Source organism: Lissotriton vulgaris, chromosome 1_1, assembly GCF_964263255.1.
Source record: "Lissotriton vulgaris chromosome 1_1, aLisVul1.2, whole genome shotgun sequence".
Taxonomy (NCBI): domain Eukaryota; kingdom Metazoa; phylum Chordata; class Amphibia; order Caudata; family Salamandridae; genus Lissotriton; species Lissotriton vulgaris.
This window is the reverse complement of record NC_141685.1, coordinates 141,630,877-141,654,728: the sequence shown is the minus strand read 5'-3', so window position 1 is coordinate 141,654,728 and position 23,852 is coordinate 141,630,877. Positions and strand designations below refer to the sequence as shown.

Below are 23,852 nucleotides of genomic sequence, written 5' to 3'. Positions count from 1 at the left end.
CTACCGCAAAATTTTGCCCCATCTTTCACCGTGCCGGTAAGGCTAAATCAGCCGCTTACAGCACCAGGGACCCCGACAGATAGGAGATCGACGGAGGGGACGGAGGTGAACCTACGGGTAACGATCGCGCCACCCCTGCTTTCGGCTGCTGGCTGCCGCCCCGCGCCCGCCTGTCAGCACTGCCCGCCCGTCCCGCCCTTGCTGGGCCCGGACTCGGCCTCGGCCTCAGGCTTAGGGCTCAGGGCTCAGGGTCCAGGTTGGCGAGTGTGCGGGTACAGCTGGGTGCGGTGCAAGTGAGGACCTGGCTTCCCGGCCCCTAAGTCTGCCCCAAGTCTGCACCTAAGTCTGCCCAGTTGGAGGGTGCGGCTGCAATCCAGCGGCATAATCCAGCGACACCCCGTGCAGTGGACAGGCAGGGGCCAACAATTTAGGGGTGAGGGTGAGGCCCAGGGGCAGTGCGCCACTGGGAATTTGCGCCTCAATTGCTGCCAAGAGGACAAGCAGATAAGTGGCCCATCAACTGTCCAGCAGAGCACCAACAGCGGCCCACAACTGCAGGACACTTTACATCAACAACAGGCTCTCTTGTGATTCTTGCTATCATCTAATTACCCACCTACCTAGTTAACCACCGAAACATCATAGGCAACCTTTCCATCTTATCCATCCTTGACCTGGAGTGTGACTCAAAGAGTGAGTGGGCCAGTGGCAAGCGACCATAAGAATTGTGAGCGCTGAACATCCACGGATGCGAAGGGTTAGCGCTGTAACAACAACACTTCCACATACTCCCCTGCATAGATTCCAACTGCTGTTTTTTTTCAATCGCCGCGGCTGCAGGCCGCAGGTAGTGTGAGCGCTGGATACAACAGGAAGCGCTGTGATAACAACACTCCTGCATGCGACCAACTGCTGTTTCATTAGTCGCTGTGGCTCCAGGCTGCAGGTAGTGTGAGCGCTGGACCCAACAGGAAGCGCTGTGATAACAACACTCCTGCATGCGACCGGAACGCTGCCCCTGCCGCCATAGTCACCACCACTCTCAGCGGGGAGAGAGTGCAAAAACACGAAAACACGAAAAACAGCCCGAACCTTCAAGAACAACAAAGCCATCCACCCGGGTCCACCCGTGGGGTAAAATGAGATCAGGGAGGCCGAGAGTAAACCCTCCCAGGAACATTAGGAAGAAGACCAAGGCCAAGACCAATTTTCCTGCGCAGATCCAGCCACCCGACCAACACCCTAGCCTAATACCCCCCATCTATTCGATCTTTGGAGCAGCGAAACCTTCGGGGAAGTTCACTTTTATGAAAGATCCAATGTCAGTAATCTTCTCAACGCCGGCGAGCCTAACCGGCCTACAGAAGCCGATGACTCCGAACATCTGTAGCCTAACGACGGAGACAAAGGATTTACCAGGAGATCAATCAATCCAATCACCTACATCCACAACGTCAATAGGAATTGAGATGAACCACATCCACATGGAAGAAGCTCACAACCCAACGAAACACACCATGCAATGTCAAGTTCAAGTCCACAGGGACAGCAACACACACAAACTCCCAGCACGAGCTGACGCAGAGGAACATCTATCAGCAACACAAGACCTAAGCACAGTCCCAAACATTACACCAGAAGGCCTAATAAGCAACGTATTACTAAACACTAGCGAACTGAACTTAATCACGCCTAGTAATCAGCGATCAGGCAGTAAAAGGGACAGTTCCATTAATAATAACCAACGTGACTCATTGGGCAAAGCTTACCTAAATAATCATTCAACCCCTAGACCGGTTTTACGTTCAAATAAAAGCCTAGACTTGAATACAGCAAAAGCAAAAGATTCACACCTGGTACGGAAAACGGAAACTGTCACAACAATTACTAAAGACAAGTCCATAAGAGACAGGGATCGCCCACCCATCAACACAACTCAAAGTACTACGGACCAACCTAATACAAGTGACAAATTATTGCTCGCAGCGCTGGAGGACCTAGTCATAACAATTCACGACTCACAACCAGATATTCAGCCCATTTCGCCAATCATAGGCCTATTGACCAAGAGTTCGGCGAAGATCCTCAGCACAACAAAACCTGTACAAGGGAATGAACCCTTCACTCATTCAAGTAACTGTGGTAGGGATAAGGGCAATGCAAAGGAAGTGTCTATACTGGAGATCTCAAGCTCCCTGACACCTGATACAGTAACTACTGAAAGAAATTCCAACATCAAACAAACACAGAACAGATACACAGAATACTATCCAGCGATCAGATCACACTGGAGCCAGCAACCGCTCTTAACAACAATAATGAACAAAGTACGCAATCAGAGGTCGAGCCAGACACTAAAATCAACTTAGAATCAATAATTACATTACACAAGGCATTGGGATGCATACTGGAAACATCGATAAAAACTTTAAACATGCAGTCGGACAAGCTTGACGTACAAAGATATCTAATGGGATCAATGGCCGAGCATATAGCCGGCATAAGTAAAAAAAACTTGACAAAACGGCTGGCTCCTTCAACATCTTAACAGAACAAAACGGCTGGCTCCTTCAACATCTTAACAGAACAAATTGGCTCAAGTCTGCCAGTACACTCCTGCACCTGCCATCCAATACTGGAAAAACTCCAGGATTTGCCACTCATCTTGAAAGAAATTCTGCAGGAATGTAAGCAGACCAATTTAACTGCCACTAGCATTCAACTGAACGACGATTTGATTTCCTTTGATGACAACGCAATTCAAACAAGCAATGCCTGCAAACCTATGATTCTAGAGGCAGTCAACATAACTGTTCCCCACCAACAGCCGGCAGAAGGCAACGACATACATACCAACCTGTGCATTACTTCAAAATCTGACATCGCCCTAACCATTCAACAGAGCAGCACTAAACCTGTTACCACACTCCAACCACCAGAAGCCGAGAACGGAATAAAATTAACCAAACGCCAGAAAAAAAGGGCCAGAAAAAACAGAAATCAACGTCCAAGTAGTGAACTTGAGCACAAGCAGACGTCATCACTCTTCCCTATCTTCACACAAGCCAAAGTTAAAAACAAGAGTGTCACAACGACCGACTCAACCCAGATGACGTCATCTAAAGACAGAAAAACCAAGGATCCGATGACACTCGCAAAAATAAAGGCTCGAACAGTGCGACCAGATTCACCCAATAAAATCTCTCCAAATAAACCACTCCATCTAGTGGAGGTCACCTCTGCAAAAGCCCTGTGCAAAGGGCCCCCCGTGGGTTCAGAGCTCCGCGACCAAACGGAATCAAACGTTTCCACCGATCAAGATGACTCTATTGACGACCATTCAAACAAGCCGCCAGCAGTCAGTCAATCCACACTGGGTAAACCCGATCCTTCCCCTAAACAGATATTAAGCACACAGAATCGGAGCAAGCATCCCACAACTACTGGGAAAGAACTAATAAACGAAAACCATGGAAAAGAAGGACCCAACAGTCAGGTTGTGGAAATGACAATCATTAACGACACAGCACCCCCATCCTCAATCACCGTCCCCAGTTTGGTCACTGACCCCAATAGACGCTTGGCAATTACCGCGACTAGGGAAAACCTTGACCTCATTAGAATAACCTTCCCAACTGACCATAAGGGCCCCAACCCAGAAACCAGTAGGAAAGCAGGGGCTAGTCGCCGCCCGGAGAATTTGTTCGATGCAAAAGAGTGTCCGCTAGCAATGAGGCAAATAATAAGTAAAGTACGAGAAGAAAACTTATCAATCGTACCACACAAGCGTCCCCTGCATAGTGTTCAATCGCCACCTGAAAACTGCAACTCTAGCAACATGAAAGTTTCAGGGTCTTGGAACCAAACGTACCTTCGCCAAATTGTCAAATTTGGTGACAATTCACCAATGGCAAAGGAGGGTGCCCCCAACGCAGGGAAACTTCCTTTTGTTCCCAAATTTGAACAACAAGGTCTGCAAGATCACCTAAACCGTGGGAACATACTTCGTTTAACATCAGCCATCCCTAGTCTTGGCTACCTTACCTCAGCAGACCTCCTGTCGGTTGAGTTTATAACATCAGAGAATGACCCAAAAAAAGAATGTACAGTTACGACATGGAGGGAGGCCGGAATGGTAACCCACATCCTCTCTGAAATGACTAAATTTAATGAATGGGGAATCCTCTTGAAGGAAATAGTCAAGGCAGCGTACCCATCTCCTCTCCTGAAAAGGCAGACCAAGAGCGTAAACTTACCACCAAGGAGTCGACCAACGCACTCGGTCCTACAAGGAGCAAGGGGAGCTGGAGCAGCAGATCACGAGCTTCCTCAGTCGCAATTGCTACTCCCAAATTGAAAGCCAAGCAAGCCAACTAACATTGCTAGTCATGTCATAAACATTCTTTCCTGGAACATTGCGGGTGCTAAAGACATCATGAACAAAAATGGCAAAGCTGCCAACTGGGACTCCTATGCAATCATAGCCTTACAGGAAACGTGGCAAACTGACCCAACTGACATACCTGGCCGCTTGGGCTATCATGTAAGCGCAACCCGCCTCCAGCGCTTTGGGCGAGCCCGCGGGGGCCTCTCTGTCTACATATCAACATCTTTAAACGTCAGAGTAACACAATCTCCAGACTCAACTGCGGACATGCAAATCTTAAAAATAGAGAGCATAATAATGGCCATAACCAGAACCCTAATTCTAATGAACATATATGCAAATCCAAAAAAATCTTCCAGAAAATTGCTATTCCAACGTATTACCCTGGTAATCACCAACATGCGTTTAGAACATCCAGACTGGGAGATAATCCTCACGGGCGACTTCAACGCAAACCTCCTACAAACACCGGAGGACGAAGTCAACATCAATGCTGCAAATGTAGTCTGGAACGTCCTGCCGCAGGCAGTTTCTCTAGTAGTCAAAAAGAACAAGGAGGGTAAACAACTCATGTGGGACCTCGAAAACCTTGGTCTCCAAGCACTAAATGGAAGAATCAACCAAGATAACCCCCCTTCAATGACCTACATCGGCCACAAATCCTGTTCGGTACTGGACTATACATTTGTTACCTTACCCCTGCTCAGTCAAATACAAAACTTCCACATCATCTGTTCTCTGGATAGCGATCACTCCAAACAACATCTTGAGATCGCAACGGAATTACCCGAACTCGAACTAGCTCCTACACTACCAGGTAACCTCACGACGACTAACTTGAAGCGACTCAAGTTGACAAGTGAATCCCTCCCACAAGTAGCTAATGACGCCCAAAAACTATTAGAAGACCTTCTGTCTGAGAATGTCCTGAGCCCGATCATCTGGAATAATTACTTGATGCAGCTCCCCAGGACCAACTTAAGTAACGTAACAAGATCCTCTACTAAATTTAGGAACCAATTCAATAGATCAGCACAACCTTTAAAGAGACACCTGAAAAAACTCATACGTCAGGCACGCGGACACACCAAACACGCTAGTGTTTGGACAGCAGTTCGCAAGGTCAGTACCCAATACAAGAAATTAATATGGACGGAAAAACAAACCCTCCAAAATGAGTTCTGGTCCAAGTTATTGCATAACATCAAGAAAGCCGACTCGCGGGCCTTCTGGCTGCAAGTTAACTCTGTAAACAGGACAGCCCAATCAATAGGCATGGCCTGCATAACCGAATCCCAATGGTCCCAACACCTAACGGACACATTCTCAATTAACAACAAGAGTGCAGTCACCATCTTGCCTCTTGAAGCAACAGACAACACAGTGTGGGAAGACATCGCTTCAGTCCACCAAGGGACCAGTGCAAAGGTAAATGGTCCAACAGCTTCATGGCCTAGGCATGATGGCGAACAAAGTATTTTAAAAATAATTGGGAAAAGCAGGCAAGACAGCGCCCCAGGCCCAAATGGCGTTCCGCAAGCCATCTATAAGACTGACCCGCAGTATTGGGCTAGCAAGTTCAGCTTACTGTTCCGAACAGTAACCCGCACAGGCAGTATTCCTGAGAGCTGGAGGGGAGCTATTATATCCCCGATCTATAAAGGTGGCGAGCGCAAGGATCCAAACAACTATCGCCTGATTGCTCTCCTCGACGCAGGATCAAAATATTATGCGTCACTGATACTTGCGGACCTGGCTGAATGGTCAGAAACGAACAGCAAAATACCATTGAACCAAACCGGCTTCCGGCGCGGCATGGGAACAACGACGAACGCCATGGCCCTATGCCTTATTGCTGAGAAAAGTCTACAGAACTCCCACGATCTGCATACCTGTTTCGTAGACTTTAAAGCGGCATTTGACCGCGTCAACAGACAAATGCTTTGGGCGAAATTAAAGCACCAGGGCCTACCAGACTCAATTCTCTCGCCCATTATTAACCTTTACACTGAAACCTGGATGCAGGTAAAAGTCGACAATGGACGACGTCTGACCAGGAAGATCTACACCGTTGACGGACTAAAGCAAGGATGCATCTTGGCCCCACACCTATTTAATATATTTATGAGCGACCTGGCAGAAAGTCTGGACAAGGTTAACGCACATCCTACCAAGTTAGGCACCCTTCGCCTAACGCACTTATCGTATGCGGACGACGTGGTACTCCTGAGCCAGACAAGAATCGGCCTCCAACGTCTGTTAGACGACTTGTCCGCCTACACAAAAAGGAACCTGTTAACCATAAACATTAAGAAAACAAAGACAATGCTCATATCACGCCAACGCAAAAATCTGCCAATTTTTCAAATAAACAGCAACCAGCTGGAATCAGTCAATGACTATAAATATCTGGGGGTACACCTAGACAAGCATTTAAATTTCCTGGTGCACTTCAAAGCCATGGAAAGAAAGGGGGCAGCATTATTACATGCCTTCACCAACTTGGCAGCTGAGCTAAAGGGCCCTCTTGTCTCCCCCCAGCTAATTGTAATGAAAGCCAAATTACTGCCTACAATAGCATACGGGAGCATTTTGCACCATGGGAAAAGCGCCACCCTCCTGGAGAAAATACAAACTAAAGTCTACAAGCGGGTCTTCTTCTTACCGAATAATTCTTCCCCAGCACAAGTCAGACTTGAATTTGGTCTACAATCCCAAGTCTTACTGAAAAAATATGAGGCCATTAAATTTTGGTACTACGTCTGGAGGAACAAGGAGAATAAAATGAATGATGCACTTTGGGGAGCGATCCAGACAAGTCCGAACTCTGAGTACTCAAAATATTTAAAGCTCTCACTGGAGAAAAGTGAGCTCGGAGCATTGTGGGAAACAAAACTCCCAGCCCCTTTATTTAACCAGGTAGTCAAAAGGAGCACTCGTTCCTCAACGACAAAACAATTTTCAGTACCCGGTCCCACGCCTGGATGACTATTAAATCGTACACAAAGCTAGCGCCAGCCCCTTATCTAGACACGGCATTCTCGTTGAACCTTAAACGTAAATTTCTCCATTTAAGGCTGGGCATTTTACCCACACGAGTAGACCAACCTAGATGGAGACCACAAGTAACAACTGAATGCGATCTCTGCGGTGCAGATAACCAAGACTTTACACACATAATCTGCATCTGCCCAGCTATGTACTACGGACGGCGGCACTGGCTCAAGGACAATCTTAACGAGCTAGGAGTCCGCACCTGTCGGTCCGCGATAGTCCAAGCCTTATGCTCAGCGGACGCCCAACTGATCTGTAGACTAGTAAAATTCCTGGACAGCTTCGCGGAGAAAACAAGGCAAGCTGCTGCTTGCCGGACCCCCATCGAACATTAAGATCACTGTTGATAGATAAATCTGTATCACACCAAATCCTGCTATGACCGGCTTTTATAATGTAAACTTTTCTTTTAACTCCTTTCCTTTTCCCATTTATTTCCTTGATGATATTTTAAGAATTCTGTTTTAAATGCTGTACCATACCTTACATTGTAATGGTTTTAATTAACCGAACAATAAATAAATGTACTTACTTACTGAATATGCCTTGGGTGTCATTTCCTAATCCATTTTGGCCCACTGCCAGCAGTCAAGTAGAATAACTACATATTGGGCTTGATTCTTGCTCTTGGTTTCTATGGGTGTGGCAGCACAACACTGCCCTTGTTGGAGCAGTCATAAAATACTTGCAGTGCCTTGTAGAAATGAAAGCAGTTCATACCTTTCATTCAGATGATGGCCTTGCTTTCTCCAATAAGGAAAGTATGGATGCTATATCTGCTTTGGGGTAATTTCCATTTGGATTGTGGTAAAGTGAGCCAATTGTAGCAAGACTCGATAGCTAGCGCCCTGTATTCATGATTGTCGTGGTTTCAGAGACTTTATCAGGTTAAGTGAGAACTAAATAATTTGCCTAGAGTAAAAGGCCTGTAAAGTTTTGTTTGACTTATCTATGTTTGTTCCTGACCTCGCTCTCCTTAGAAAACAAGTTGAGTTTAAATCTGATTTGGTAGACAACATTAACATTTTGAAGAGATTGCAATCACTCCAACAAATTCAAGAAATTAAACACAAGCTTACCAACATCAAAAATATCAAAGATAAAAACAAAGCTACTGACCGGTAACTCTGAAAAGTGGTAAACCTAGCGCAAGAATGGATTCCAAACACAGAGACATTTGGACTATCCTATGGGCCATCTAAGCCAGTCCCGAAAGCAAAGACAACGAGGAAGGTGTTAATCAATCCCTTAAAAGAAACACTATGTGGCTAATTCTGTTCAGGGACTCATTATAGAATACATTCTTACATTGCGACTCACTTACAACATTATCTAAGCTCCAAGTAATGCTCATTTCTATTTAGGAAAGTCAACTTTGGAAAAACTAAGCAATTTGTCAGACCACTGATTATAAACGTATTCCACCCTTTATTTAGAGCTACGAGGAAAGCCTGGTGGTCCCAAGACACAAAAGCAAAACAAGCAAAGATAATATGTCTGTCCTTGGCATGCTGGTGTGATGGTTGGAATGTTGTTATTATTTCAATCATGTGCCAATTTCAAAAAGAACATTTGCCTCTAGCTAACCCTGGCCACCATATAAAACACGTATCATTAAAGACAAGCTCAGAACTAATAATACAAATCAATATTTTCCTTGGAGCCTGAAATTCAATTCTTTAGCAACAGATGGCTGCAGATGCACAACTTTACATTTACTGTACTGTTCAAGTCCTGAATAATTTCACTAAAATTACAAAGATGCATCCATGGATAGTAAAAAGCAAAGCTCTGATAAAATTCATAATATATCTACCTGTACCTGAAGCTTTAATTCCTGGGAGGTTTTTTATCCTCAACACAAAGGATTTTGGGCTGTCGTGTTCCAGTTCCAGTTTCATTATCAAACTGCCTAACACTCCTTGCTTTGAGGACCTCATGTTTAAAAATAAAGGCACACTTGGAGAATGACTATTAGATAGTAGAGGGGTTTCCTTTCAGAGCTCCAAGGAAAATTATGCCCAATGAGACCCGTTAGAACTGCGCAGCTAACCCTAAAAAGAGCAAATGCCTTCCATCAGCCAGGCTAGCTTGAATACAGTGGCAAAATGAGCAAGAGACCACGTCTGGGCATACCCTGCCAACTTAGGACGAACAAAGCAAACACGAGGAGATGATGGACGGAGCGCTGAAACTTTTCAGACACTCACCCCTAGTCACAGAAAGTTTCAACACTCCGTCCATCATCCCCTTTGGTCTCGCTTTATTCGCCCTAAGTTGGCAGGGTATGCCCAGACGTGGGTCCCTTGCTCACTTTACCACTGGATTCAAGCTAGCCTGGCTGATGATGGCTGATTAGCCAGAAACCGTCCCAGGATGCTTGTTTCTGGTCCAGGGAAGACATGGCTTGGCAGTTCGGTCTGGACTGTTCCCATGAGGCACAGGGTCAAGACTGATTTGCATATAGCTGTGTCTGAACTGGGGTGGCGAAGTGAGCTAAAGGATGGATTCAACCCAGATCTGTGACTGTGGGTGAGTGTCTGAAAAGTTTCAGCGCTCCGTCCATCATCTCCTCATGTTTGTTCCGTTAGGGGTATGAAGGTGTTTTAAAATGCCAACAACTTTCCTAAAAGAAAAACGTCCATACATGTGCAGCTAAAGGGAAACCGAAACAAGCACCCAGAATTATTGCAATGAATTTCTTCCCATTACACTCACTGCGCTTTCAAGAGGAAAGTCACAGACAGCGCAAGATACTCAGCACTTGCGAGAACCATAACTTAGGCAGCTGCCTCTCAGCAACTAACCAAAAACTAACACAAGCAGCTAAGAGCTTGTGCAGAGGAAAGGAGCAAAGTGAAGCTGGGAAGGAGATGAGGAGAGCAGGGTATGGAGGAAGCAAGCATGAGCAGTGTAGGATCTTGGTGAGGCAGAGAAGGAAAAACATGAAGAGCGGGTAGAGGGCATCCGGCTATCACATCAGATCTAAACACAAAGGACGCACTGCAGTAACAAGCATTGAAAATGCAATAGGTCTCGCCTTTGATTAAGTTAAAGCCATTTGCTTTGCTAATGGTATTGTACAGCAAAGCAAATGGCTTTAACTTAATAAAAGGCGAGACCTGCTGATTTTTAATGCTTGTTACAGGCTGCTGTAAAGACTAGAAGGGCTGCCACTACAATGGTAGCTTAGTGAGACACAGTTAACGGATAGCCCATGGATAAGTGTATAGATTACCTTATGTATTTAACGCTTTGTGAATTGATGGCTGTCTTTGGCTCACCAGCTTACCCATCAATATAGCACACTCTCCTTTTATGTAAAAGGGTGTATATCAGAATTTATTTCAAATGTCAATGATATCTGGGTGCGTCACACTGTATAGGGTTTTTAAGAAGGTTTTATAGAACGTTTGTAAATTTGAATCGGAATTAATTGTTGTAAATTTGGTTTTATATTTTTTTTATTGTTTTAGAAATTGCGTGGTTACTCAACTATTGTAAAGACACAAGGAATGAAATGGTATGCACTTTTATGCATTTTTAATGTGAAAAAAGTTTGATTTTGATTTGACTGTGTCTGATTGCATATGAAGATGTGTTATTAGAGGCAGAGTAAATGAGTGACGGTGTCTGATTCGAATCAATAAAGTAAGCCTACTGGCTCTAAAATGAAGATAAACATGGCCATGCATGCAGGCGTCTGTTTCAGAGGAGCGATTGCTCTGTTAAGACACCATTTTACCCTAGGTTATCAAGTTGTCACCAGTAGGACATCAGGGGACAGTGATACTGATATCTAATAACAGGTGGGACGTGAGGCAGGGTCATGCCTCATGCGTCCAATATCAAGATGAGCAGAGAAGCCAACCCCACACCATCCAACCACTGAATGTGGCTCCTGAAAACAGCTGAGTTTCGACAGTTGCAGCACTTTAATGGGTGTCAAGCCCTTATCCCCCTAGATAAACATGCCTGTGTCCCGGACGCCGAACTGCTGGTTAACATACCTGAAGAATCAGAAGTATAATATTGTTGATTTTGGCGACCAACAGAGTAAACACAAAAGCAAACAAAAACAGGCACAGGTTCTCCCATATCAACCACACAAACTAAAGTTATACCTCGCATCCTTTGGCATTTAAGATTGCCTTATCAACTTACATACAAAGTCAGCAGCAAATTTAAGAGGTTCACGAGTACAGTAAAAAAGGCAATGGTTTCTGCAAACAAACAAGAGGTGCACCTACAAGGCACATGCTTTCCCAAGTCATGAAGGAGTATTGATCTGCTCTTCACCAATCGACTTACAGTATCTCTGCGGCAGTCATTATGATAGATCATGGGACGGCCACCGTCCCTGCTGGCTCCAACCAGGCTGTCCTAGTGGGCACCAAATCCAGACAGACCGAAGTCATGCAGACAGAAGGCAATGGGAAGAATGACGTCAGCAACAGGCATCAAAGGGTGTCAAGACGATGAGCCTCTTAGAGAAGGACTCAGAGGTGTCAAGACGATGAGCCTTATAGAGAAGGACTCAGTGGTGTCAAGACGATGAGCCTCATAGAGAAGGACTCAGTGGTGTCAAGACGATGATCCTTATAGAGAAAGACTCAGTGCTGTCAAGATGATGAACCTTATAGAGAAGGACTCAGTGGTGTCAAGACGATGAGCCTTATAGAGAAGGACTCAGTGGTGTCAAGACGATGAGCCTTAGAGAGAAAGACTCAGTGGTGTCAAGATGATGAACCTTATAGAGAAGGACTCAGTGGTGTCAAGACGATGAGCCTTATAGAGAAGGACTCAGTGGTGTCAAGACGATGAGCCTTACAGAGAAGGACTCAGTGGTGTCAAGAAGAAGAGCCTTATAGAGAAGGACTCAGTGGTGTCAACACGATGAGCCTTATGGAGAAGGACCTAGTAGTGTCAAGACGATGAGCCTTAGAGAGAAGGACTTAGTGGTATCAAGATGATAAGCCTTATAGAGAAGGACTCAGTGGTGTCAAGACGATGAGCCATACAGAGAAGGACTCAGTGGTGTCAAGACGATGAGCCTTATAGAGAAGGACATAGTGGTGTCAAGTCAATGAGCCTTATAGAGAAGGACTCAGTGGTTTCAAGACGATGAGCCTCACAGAGAAGGACTCAGAGGTGTCAAGACAATGAGCCTCACAGAGAAGGACTCAGTGGTGTCAAGACGATGAGCCTTATAGAGAAGGACCTAGTGGTGTCAAGACGATGAGCCTTATAGAGAAGGACTCAGTGGTTTCAAGACGATGAGCCTCACGGAGAAGGACTCAGTGGTGTCAAGACGATGAGCCTTATAGAGAAGGACCTAGTGGTGTCAAGACGATGAGCCTTAGAGAGAAGGACTCAGTGGTGTCAAGACGATGAGCCTCACAGAGAAGGACTCAGAGGTGTCAAGACGATGAGCCTTACAGAGAAGGACTCAGTGGTGTCAAGATGATGAGCCTTACAGAGAAGGACTCAGTGGTGTCAAGACGATGAGCCTTACAGAGAAGGACTCAGTGGTGTCAAGACGATGAGCCTTACAGAGAAGGACTCAGTGGTGTCAAGATGATGAGCCTTATGGAGAAGGACCTAGTGGTGTCAAGACGATGAGCCTTAGAGAGAAGGACTTAGTGGTGTCAAGATGATGAGCCTTATAGAGAAGGACTCAGTGGAGTCAAGACGATGAGCCATACAGAGAAGGACTCAGTGGTGTCATGACGATGAGCCTTATAGAGAAGGACTCAGTGGTGTGAAAACGATGAGCCTCATAGAGAAGGACCTTGTGGTGTCAAGACGATGAGCCTTATAGAGAAGGACTCTGTGGTTTCAAGACGATGAGCCTTATAGAGAAGGACTCAGTGGTGTCAAGACGATGAGTCTTATAGAGAAGGACTCAGTGGTGTCAAGACGATGAGCCTTACAGAGAAGGGCTCAGTGGTGTCAAGACGATGAGCCTTGTAGAGAAGGACTCAGTGGTGTCAAGACGATGAGCCTTACAGAGAAGGACTCAATGGTGTCAAGACCGTGAGCCTTACAGAAAAGGACTCAGTGGTGTCAAGACGGTGAGCCTTACAGAAAAGGACTCAGTGGTGTCAAGACGATGAGCCTAATAGAGAAGGACTCAGTGGTGTCAAGAAAATGAGCCTTATAGAGAAGGACTCAGTGGTGTCAAGACGATGAGCCTTACAGAGAAGGACTCAGTAGTGTCAAGACGATGAGCCTTGTAGAGAAGGACTCAGTGGTGTCAAGACGATGAGCCTTACAGAGAAGGACTCAGTGGTGTCAAGACGATGAGCCTTACAGAGAAGGACTCAATGGTGTCAAGACGGTGAGCCTTACAGAAAAGGACTCAGTGGTGTCAAGACGATGAGCCTAATAGAGAAGGACTCAGTGGTGTCAAGACGATGAACCTTAGAGAAGGACTCAGTGGTGTCAAGACGGTGAGCCTTATAGAGAAGGACTCAATGGTGTCAAGACGATGAGCCTTACAGAGAAGGACTCAGTGGTGTCAAGACGGTGAGCCTTATAGAGAAGGACTCAGTGGTGTCAAGGCAATGAGCCTTACAGAGAAGGACTCAGTGGTGCCAAGACAATGAGCCTTGTAGAGAAGGACTCAGTGGTGTCAAGACGATGAGCCTTATAGAGAAGGACTCAGTGGTGTCAAGACGATGAGCCTTACAGAGAAGGACTCAGTGGTGTCAAGACGGTGAGCCTTATAGAGAAGGACTCAATGGTGTCAAGACGATGAGCCTTACAGAGAAGGACTCAGTGGTGTCAAGACGGTGAGCCTTATAGAGAAGGACTCAGTGGTGTCAAGGCAATGAGCTTACAGAGAAGGACTCAGTGGTGCCAAGACAATGAGCCTTGTAGAGAAGGACTCAGTGGTGTCAAGACGATGAGCCTTACAGAGAAGGACTCAGTGGTGTCAAGACGGTGAGCCTTATAGAGAAGGACTCAGTGGTGTCAAGGCAATGAGCCTTACAGAGAAGGACTCAGTGGTGCCAAGACAATGAGCCTTGTAGAGAAGGACTCAGTGGTGTCAAGACGATGAGCCTTATAGAGAAGGACTCAGTGGTGTCAAGACGATGAGCCTTATAGAATAGGACTCAGTGGTGTCAAGACGATGAGCCTTATAGAGAAGGACTCAGTGGTGTCAAGACGATGAGCCTTACAGAGAAGGACTCAGTAGTGTCAAGACGATCAGCCTTATAGAGAAGGACTCAGTGGTGTCAAGACGATGAGCCTTACAGAGAAGGACTCAGTGTTGGTCAGAGGCGGTCATCCAAGCTGGAAGTTTAGAACAGCTTTTGACCCTCAGTCCGTGGCTATGATGACTGCAGAAAGGCACTGGCAGCTGTCATAGGAAATGACATCCTTCATTAGCCTTAACTGTCACGTGCCAGTCATCAGGCATTCGAGACAAAGGCAAACTCGCTTCCAGTCCACTCCAGAGGTGTTTGTTACCAATGCGAGTGATCACAGTGTGAGCATGAGAGTAAAAGAAGACGCAGAGACAGCTCCAGATGTGGACGTCAATCCCTGACCAGTGGAATAGCTGGAACTGTGCCAAGGCCACCTGGAAAGGAGTCCTAATACCAGTAAAGACCCCCCTTTACTGCCCCGCGCGGACTGGGCTGAGACCCCTGGCACAAAGATGCCTATCCGGGACACTGTGGAAATGTTTATTTTGCTTTTGGTTGCCCGATTGGCATGGGATGTATTATTTGTAGTGGCGGCACTGTTTATTGTTCAAGGGGGGCTGAGGCGAGAGTCAGTTTTATTCATCAAACACATGTGCCATGAGCCCAATAAAAGGAAACATTGAACTGAGGCATGTGGCTCCGGCCGAACAGGTCTTATCTCTCCATTGTGCAACCCCCGCCAGAGTCCATATGTTAATGTCCCCCCACCCCCAACAATACAATGAGTCAGAGTGGGCTTTATTGCCAATCTTGCCTTCAGGCAAATGCTTTGTTGACAAAACCTCACTTGGTGCAATTTAGTGTTTGAAAAGTCATGACTGGCTCATGGCGTCACTTGGGACAGGAGCCCCTTGCAGGTTGTGCAAAGAATGCGCCACGTTCAGACTATCTTGATGCAATATGCGGAGTGCTGCTCTCTTTACATTTGTGGCCAGGTTTCATGAAAGAGTCATCAGTGAGTGCAGCGCAGAGAGGGCGGTTCAACTGCACCCAGCGCACAGCTCTCATCTCAAACCAGTGAGCCCATTTAAAACTAGACTCTAGGGGCAGATTATTAAAATGCAGTTTGGGAATACTGCTTTTTGAATAATTGCCCTGATGACCTTGAAAACATATAAAACATATACAGAATAGACAGCGTATTTCGGAGGAATGCCCCTTCACCAACCCTCCTCTCCCCTGCTTTCTTTCCGGACGGTATTTTCCATAGGTCAGAGGCAAAATATTGAAAATCAGTTCCCAAGCCACCACATACCTTTTCGGAAAAGTTGTTAATTTGTATTGAACGAAAATATGTCCCTGTCTCTCTTGCAGGCCTGGGTGTGGAAAAGTTTTAACCCGTAGGGTTGGATTCTAGCAACGGTGTGAGGGAGGGCGGCCCCCAGAGCTAAGGCCCCCCTGGCTCTCAGCCAGGCCAGGGTGAAGCCAGGGCACTGCCAGCCTCCTCCAGTCGCAGCAGGACATGTCAGGCCCTGTCAGGCGCAGCAACGTAACTTCCACTGGTGCAGCAGGTGCAGTGGCACCGGGGTGCAGAGAGATCTCTCGATCCTGATGATTGATGTATTTTATAGTTCAAATAGCAGTAGGGGGAGGGGCAATTCCTTTCCCTGCACTAGGGCCCCCTCAAGGAAACTACGGTCATGGCTGCTTTAGCAAACCCCTGCAAATGAGAAGTCTGCGCTGCAGCCGAGCAAAAAAGGGAAATGGAAACAAAAATGCACATCTGGGGGGTGGCTCTCATAAAAGAGGGCTGGACTATAACAGGAAATCCCCTTGCAGAAACAACACACTGCTCGTCGGGGGTGTCTACTGTGCTACACGATTCTTGGGACAAAATAGGTTTTCTGTTTAATAGCCACACCCTTGCTGCTCCCACTCTTTCTTTTCAAATCGACCCAAGATGTGCGAAGAAAGGGGAGAAAAACAAACAATAAGACGCAATCAAGCCCTTTTTCTCCCAGCGATATAAAATACGGTAGGGGGCATCCGACATTTCGGGATGCAGTGCTCGCAATGAAATTCATTTTATTTATTTATATGTTTACTTACCTGTACTCCTCCGTAATCCATAGTTTACTACCCCCCCACCCTGCCCTCCCGCTATCCACATCACCGCCCGTCAGCTACTCCCACCACCGACCACAACTGGTCACATCACTCCTTGCAAATGCCCTCCTTGCGCCGACCAAAGTAGACAGCACCTGCGGCTGGTTCCCAAGGCTGCCCTGCCATGACGTCAGCGGGTACCCCGGAGGACCAGCCAGAATCGTCTCTCTTTCCACACGACAGTCCTTCCTCCGAACAGCTCAGATCTGCCCTTGCTGTTTGCAGACATCTTCTAAGGTGCGGGGTATCTCCTCGCAAACCTTTCTGTGAACCTTTCACAGACCCTGCTTAGAGCTTCCAGGGCTGCACGCTTCTCGTAGAGCCCTCCTCAATCCCTTACCTCTTTCGTCAAGTCGCCGTGGCGGTAGCTCAACCTCCGGCGGGATGTCCCCTGTCTGCCAGTAAAGGGCCCACCCACCACCAGACGGGCAAGCCAACTCACTTTCGCAAGCTCATTTTCTGCTCGGGGTTACGTCGCTGGTCAAACCTCTTCCCCGAAATAATAAACCCAAGGCAATCTTTCCATATCCACATCAGAGAAGTTGACACATAGGCACTTCCAAGCTAGGCGCGCTCGCTTTTCCACGAGCCAAAAGATGACACGGAAAGAAGTGTTTGACTCGCTTGTGTTTTTCCCCGACGTGCTTACATGTAAATAGTGCTTATAGAGTAATTGAATGAGGCCGTGTCCCTCCGCAAGTAAACGATCGGATCCCGGTGGGCGGGGCCAAAAGGGGACAGGGTGGCAACTCTCAGTGTAATGATTGTCTCCGGTGCAATCATTACACTGTGTTTTGCATCAGCCATGACGCAAAACAACGCGCACCAATGAAAATTGGAGGCGGAGCCGCGAGATGACTTCTGCAATCATTTCAATTCCAACAAACCCTCGTAGGACAAGAGCAGCTCATGCACTGCTCACGTAAGGCTGAGACCTAATGCTAACGTAAAAACATAAACACTGGGACTGTAGGAAACTTCCTTGTGTGCAGATGTGCTCCTTGTGAAAGACTAAATGCAGTCACTCAAAGTATCATTAACCAGTGGCTGAAGTATGCTGACCCACTGCCCCATGCTGTATGCTGTAAAGGGAGGAAGCAAAATGTGACTGACACAACAGTAGACCAATGGATGAATAGAGCTGGCGGAAAGCCCCATTAAGTAAGTGTATTATACATATCACGTTTGTAAACCAAAAATGTCTTGGCTAACGCCAGCCCTAAATATTCAAAAAGTCAACCCCCCTCCCTCGTAAAAAAAACTCCCAGGCTGTGAAAGTCACTATTTATTTAGTTTTTCAAACAATTTGATGAGCTTCTGTGTGAAACATGGAGGCCACTGAGCACATTTTCAGTACTTTCCGAGGAGCTGATGTGGCTTATCTGAGGGCTTGGATATTGCCAGGTTCTGGAGATGTCTAAATGTGGTGGATGGTTATCACCTTCGCTCCTTTGACAGTCGGCCGGCCACCAGCCACACTCTAAATGAGGGGGACAGACTTCAAATACAACCCAAAATCGGAGTCCGCGCTTTATTTTTTTTTAATTTTCTCAGCAGGATTCGTGGACCCAACACGAATTCTGATGATTAAACAAAATGCTTTTTTGGGACCCCCTGAGCAGGCCTAGGGGGTCAGGGTGTTTCTACCCTGCCCCCTTCTCTTGTTTTTCATCTTTTTTGCCCCCTTTTAATTGTGACTCGGTTGCCAAGTCACAAGATGGCTGCCAACACGTCCTGGGTTGGAGTGTTGACAGCCAATCAGAGTGAAACTCGTGCCCAGGAGGGTTCGCGAATCCTCCTCGGTACTCAGTTATCGAAATTTTTATTTTTTAAATTTCTCAGCAACTACTGAACGGATTTATACCATTAAAAAAAAGCATGCTTTCTAGACCAAGACCTACCTTTTTGCCAAATTGTAATTATATCTATATATGGAAATTGTATTTATAAAGCACCTACAACCCCTTATGAGGCATTGAATTGGTGTTTTCCAGTTGCCACAACCATCCCCTCCCAAAATTAACCCACAGAGTGCAGTTGTATCTTTAAGAGTGTAAACCGTAAATGCCATCACAAGTTGGTGACAAATTTCTAAATGTAATATGCCTACCACGGTTACAGAAATACACAGCGCTCCTTTATAAACCACTATAATACAAGGTCCAACACTAAAGAGCATTCATGATTTTCCCAAAATGTGTTATATTAGTTGAGTATTTAGCATTACAGTCAAACAATAATTATAGTACTAAAGCATTGGCAAAATCAAATTACCACAGCGAGTATCAGGCATTACCAGGTCCCTAGATAAGATTAGATAACGACCCCAATACTGACGCCTATGAGCTACTATCCTAACACTTCACATAAAATGCACTTCAAGGAAAACTCTAATACAAGTTACAGTTAGTATGCAAGGACAGTCTCAAAGAATGATACCATGTGGGTTCCATGTTAGATTTCTTGCCACTTGACAAGTAAAGAAATGTTGAGGAGCAAATCAAGAAATGTTAGTTTACAATGCTAAGAAATGGCTGCAATGATGCATAGGAATGTCCCTTCAGCAACCATGGCCTTTGAAGTCCATGAAGCCTTCCTGTGGCACTCTCGCTGAGCACGTTCTAGATCCCTTCCCTAAAGGGACATTTCTCAGGACTCTGAAAATTACTGCTTCATTTTTAACCGCTTCAATAACTCTGCGGGCATATGCGCCTAGATCAATGCGCATGTTGCAAAACCTGTCCCAGAGAATAGCAATCTTCAGGTGCACCAGCATTGGCATGGAAAGGTATGTCAGGGGCCATATTTAGCAAATTGTGTCCTGGCTGTTTTCCCGTTGCCCGTCTCAAGTGCCAATGTTGAGAGGGCCTTTTCACAGATAAAAGTTAACATGGGAAGGAAAGAGTGGGCAAGAATGACCAAAGACTCACTAAACAAGTATTGAATGGTGCACTACAATAGGGTGACTTGTAGAAATGCATTTGGACCTCATATATGCGGTACATACACTGTCTATATACCATGCAGTACAGAAATAAAGTATAAATAAAAGCAAAACATTCCTTAAACACGGAAAAACACTGCTTCTGTTGTTTTTTATGACGCAAAAATGTGTAACCACCAATAACCAATGTTTTTTAAGGTGTTGAAATCACTGGAAAACACTGAAGAAAAGAACCAAAAATAGAAACTGAAAACAGGGAAACCTAATCATAGTACACTCCTCATCAATGCATGATGAGAGAGTGACCCGACCCTATGTAGCATTGGTATACATGTACCGCTGGGTACTTGGGGAAATTCACACATTTGGAGGTCGGGCTGAAGTCTTACTCAAACAGCAGCCACCAGGAAGAGTGACGGGCAGCGCCATCAACATCTGCGATGACAGACACCCTGCACAGAGCTGGACACACTACAGACACGCCTCATAGACACACGCAAAGACATCCCTATTCTCTTCACAAGCACACACCGACCCTGCAGACACACATCCCCCTGCAGAGGTACATTAAAAACACACACACAGCTACGTTTCTCTGCTTGACAGGCCTCCTACCTGGCAGGCTCAAGGTCAGACAATGCCTCAAACCAGCCTATGCCACAAGAAACCATTGCAATGACTAAAGCCTTTGCCTAGTCTGAGGGATGGAAACAAGGGTAAGAGGGGTACAGGGGCACAGGGCAGCAGGGCAGCCTTGACATCAACTGCCTGGGGGACATGCTTCGAGCATAGGGGTAGAGGTGTGCAAGTAAACAAATTAACAGGGAGAGACGAATAAAGGGTGTGCACACATTTCTCACAGTGCAATAAGATGTAGCACAGTGTGCACAGATACTTCACAGTGCAATACGATGCTGTGTAGTGTATGGATTTCTCATTGTGCAGTACGATCCACTGCAGTGCAGTGCCACAGAGTCCTCACAGTGCAGTGTGATGCAGTGCACAGATCTTTCATTGAGCAGTAAGATGCAATGCAGTGGCACAGATTTCTCCTAGTGCAGCAAGATGCAGTGCAGCATGCACAGATTTCTCAAAGTGCAGTAAGATGCAGTGCCCACAGATTACTCATAGTGCAGTAAGATGCAGTGCACACAGATTTCTCATAGTGCAGTAAGATACAGTGCAGTGTGTATAAATTAATCAGGGCAGTAGATGCAGTGCACAGATGTCTCATAGTGCAGTAAGATGCAGTGCAGTGTATATAAATTCCTCACACTGTTGTAAAAAGCTCTGCAGTGTACAAAGATTTCTCAAAGTGCAGTAAGATGCAGTGCACAGATTCTATATAGTACAGTAAGATGCAGTGTAGTGACAGATTCCTCACAGTGCAGTAAAATGTGATGCAGTGTGCACAGATTATTCATAGTATAGTAAGATGCAATGCAGTGTGTACAGATTCCTCATGGTGCAGTAAGATGCAGTGCAGTGCACAGATCCACTCTTTATCACAAATGATGATTACATACACCCCCAGGGCCAGAAGGAAAGCCCCCCAGGGGCCCCAGATAGAAGAGCCCAGCTCAGCCCCAGAGGCCTCCGGATAAAAGAGCCCAGCTCAACCCCAGAGGCACCCGGATAGAAGGGCCCCGCTCAGCCCCAGGGGCCCCCGGATAGAAGAGCCCAGCTCAACCCCAGAGGCACCCGGATAGAAGGGCCCCGCTCAGCCCCAGGGGCCCCCGGATAGAAGAACCCAGCTCAACCCTAGTGGCCCCCGGATAGAAGAGCCCAGCTCAGCCCAAGGCCCCCGATTAAAAGAGCCCAGCTCAGCCCCAGGGGCCCCCAGATGGAAGAGCCCAGCTCAGCCCCACAGCCCCCGGATAGAAGAGCCCAGCTGAGCCCCAGGGGCCCCCGGATAGAAGAACCCAGCTCAACCCTAGTGGCCCCCGGATAGAAGAGCCCAGCTCAGCCCAAGGCCCCCGATTAAAAGAGCCCAGCTCAGCCCCAGGGGCCCCCAGATGGAGGAGCCCAGCTCAGCCCCACAGCCCCCGGATAGAAGAGCCCAGCTGAGCCCCAGGGGCCCCCAGATAGAAGAGCCCAGCTGAGCCCCAGGGGCCCCCAGATAGAAGAGCCCAGCTGAGCCCCAGGGGCCCCCGGATAGAAGAACCCAGCTCAACCCTAGTGGCCCCCGGATAGAAGAGCCCAGCTCAGCCCAAGGCCCCCGATTAAAAGAGCCCAGCTCAGCCCCAGGGGCCCCGGATAGAAGAGCCCGGCTCAGCCCCAGGGGCCCCCAGATGGAAGAGCCCAGCTCAGCCCCACGCCCCCCGGATAGAAGAGCCCAGCTCAGCCCCAGGGGCCCCCGGATAGAAGAGCCCAGCTCAGCCCCAGGGGTCCCTGATTAGAAGAGCCCAGCTCAGCCCCAGGTCCCCAGATAGAAGAGCCCAGCTCAGCCCCAGGGCCCCCCGGTTAGAAGAGCCCAGCTCACCCCCAGTGGCCCCGGATAGAAGAGCCCAACTCAGCCCCAGGGGCCCCAGGATAGAAGAGCCAGCTCAGCCCCAGAGCCCCCAGATAGCAGAGCCCAGCTCAGCCCCTTGTGCCCCCGGATAGAAGAGCCCAGCTCAGCCCGGCTCCTGCAGAGATTCCCTCCAGGATTATTCAGTCTATTTCTACAAACACAGCAGAAGGTGCTGACAATCTCCTACCTGAGCAGAGACCTGTGCAGACATGTCCAGGCTCTCTCCTCCTGGGGCTCGGGGGGAGATCTGGGGTCTGAGGGGGCAGATCTAGGGTCTGAGGGGGCGCAGGGGCAGATCTGGGGTCTGTGGGGGGGGTCTGTGAGGGTCTGTAGATGAAGGTAACTTCCCACCAGACAGGGCTCCTTCCTCCTCTGCAGCAGGCTGGACACACCAGGAGAGGAAGGAAGTGATGTCACCACTGCTGTTGGTGCTGTCTCTGCCGCATCTGACCAGGAAGAGGAAACCCTTCTCCATTTCATATAATGAGCAGCTCAGTGGGTTTCATCAGCAGGCGAGGAGCGCCCTCTGGTGGCCACTTACGGAACTGCCGCATCCAGTCTCCAGCAGGGAAACAGGATTTGTTACCGGTAAAGACCTGGGATTTCAGATGTCACAGACGTGAGTGTTGTTAAGGGTCAGACAGTTCAAGTACAGGCCTCACACTTGGCTGCTGCTGTGGAAAAGTATTTATAGCTTCTCTTCAGATTGCATCTTCCAAACACTGCTGTAAAGGACTTAAGAGTATTTACAGAAAGATGACAACTGGAAGCGAAAGTCTGTATTTCAATGAATATATCTGTATTTCAATGAATATATCTGTATTTCAATGAATATATCTGCATTTCAATGAATATATGAGCATACCGGTCAGTTTTGCAATTAAACTGGGCAGCTTATTTATTTTTTAAATAATTTATTTGCAGTTTTTCAAATCCACAATGCGGTACATAGCAAAGTAAACAGAGGAAAATACCATGGAGTTTCAAACACCAGATCAGTGACCATGCAGCATAGGTCATGTGTCAAAGTGAAATCTAAAGGAACAGCTTATTTCTAATTTTCCTGTGTCTGTGGCATATTGCAGATTTTTAATACGGTTTTATATCCTGGAACATGATTGAAATGTAGGAACTAACTAGGTTTGAGTTTCTGGTTTAAGAGCACAACTGTCTCCTAAAATATTAAGATAGCGGCCTCTTCCAGGCTTTGTTGTTTTGTTTAAAGTAAAGACCACCCTCTTTCAACAAAAATTCACTGACAAAAAATAAAGCAATACATTTATGAAACAATTAACTCCTAAGATCATAGAGCAATCAATTATGATCCAAACATTTCTTACAGTGTGCATTGTATCATAAAAATGAATGGGTGTTACTGGCCAGAAGAACAGGGGAGGGGCATTTTACTACTCAAAAATATTGTTCACCTTCACATAGGCCCTTATATGACAGTACCCTCATCATCAATACACCATTGATTAGTGAGTGCGTCAACTCTTTGCAGCATTGTCATGCAAGCTGCCTTGGGTGACACAACAGCAACATTAGTTCAGACGTGCATACATCAGAGCCCTCAAGCCTCACTCATCACGAGTGACACTCACACATTTAGAGGTCATGCTGAAGTCTCACTGA

General features: G+C 46.9%; 1 protein-coding gene across 1 annotated transcript in view; it reads right to left on the bottom strand.

Moving 5' to 3' along the window:
• LOC147737819 (uncharacterized) overlaps positions 1-22,591 on the bottom strand; it is a 43,855-nt gene extending 21,264 nt beyond the window's left edge. Inside the window, exon 1 of the mRNA XM_086945816.1 lies at positions 22,405-22,591. The gene's annotated coding sequence lies outside the window, so the exon portion shown is untranslated. The remainder of the gene's footprint in view (positions 1-22,404) is intronic.
• Positions 22,592-23,852: the final 1,261 nt, after the last annotated feature.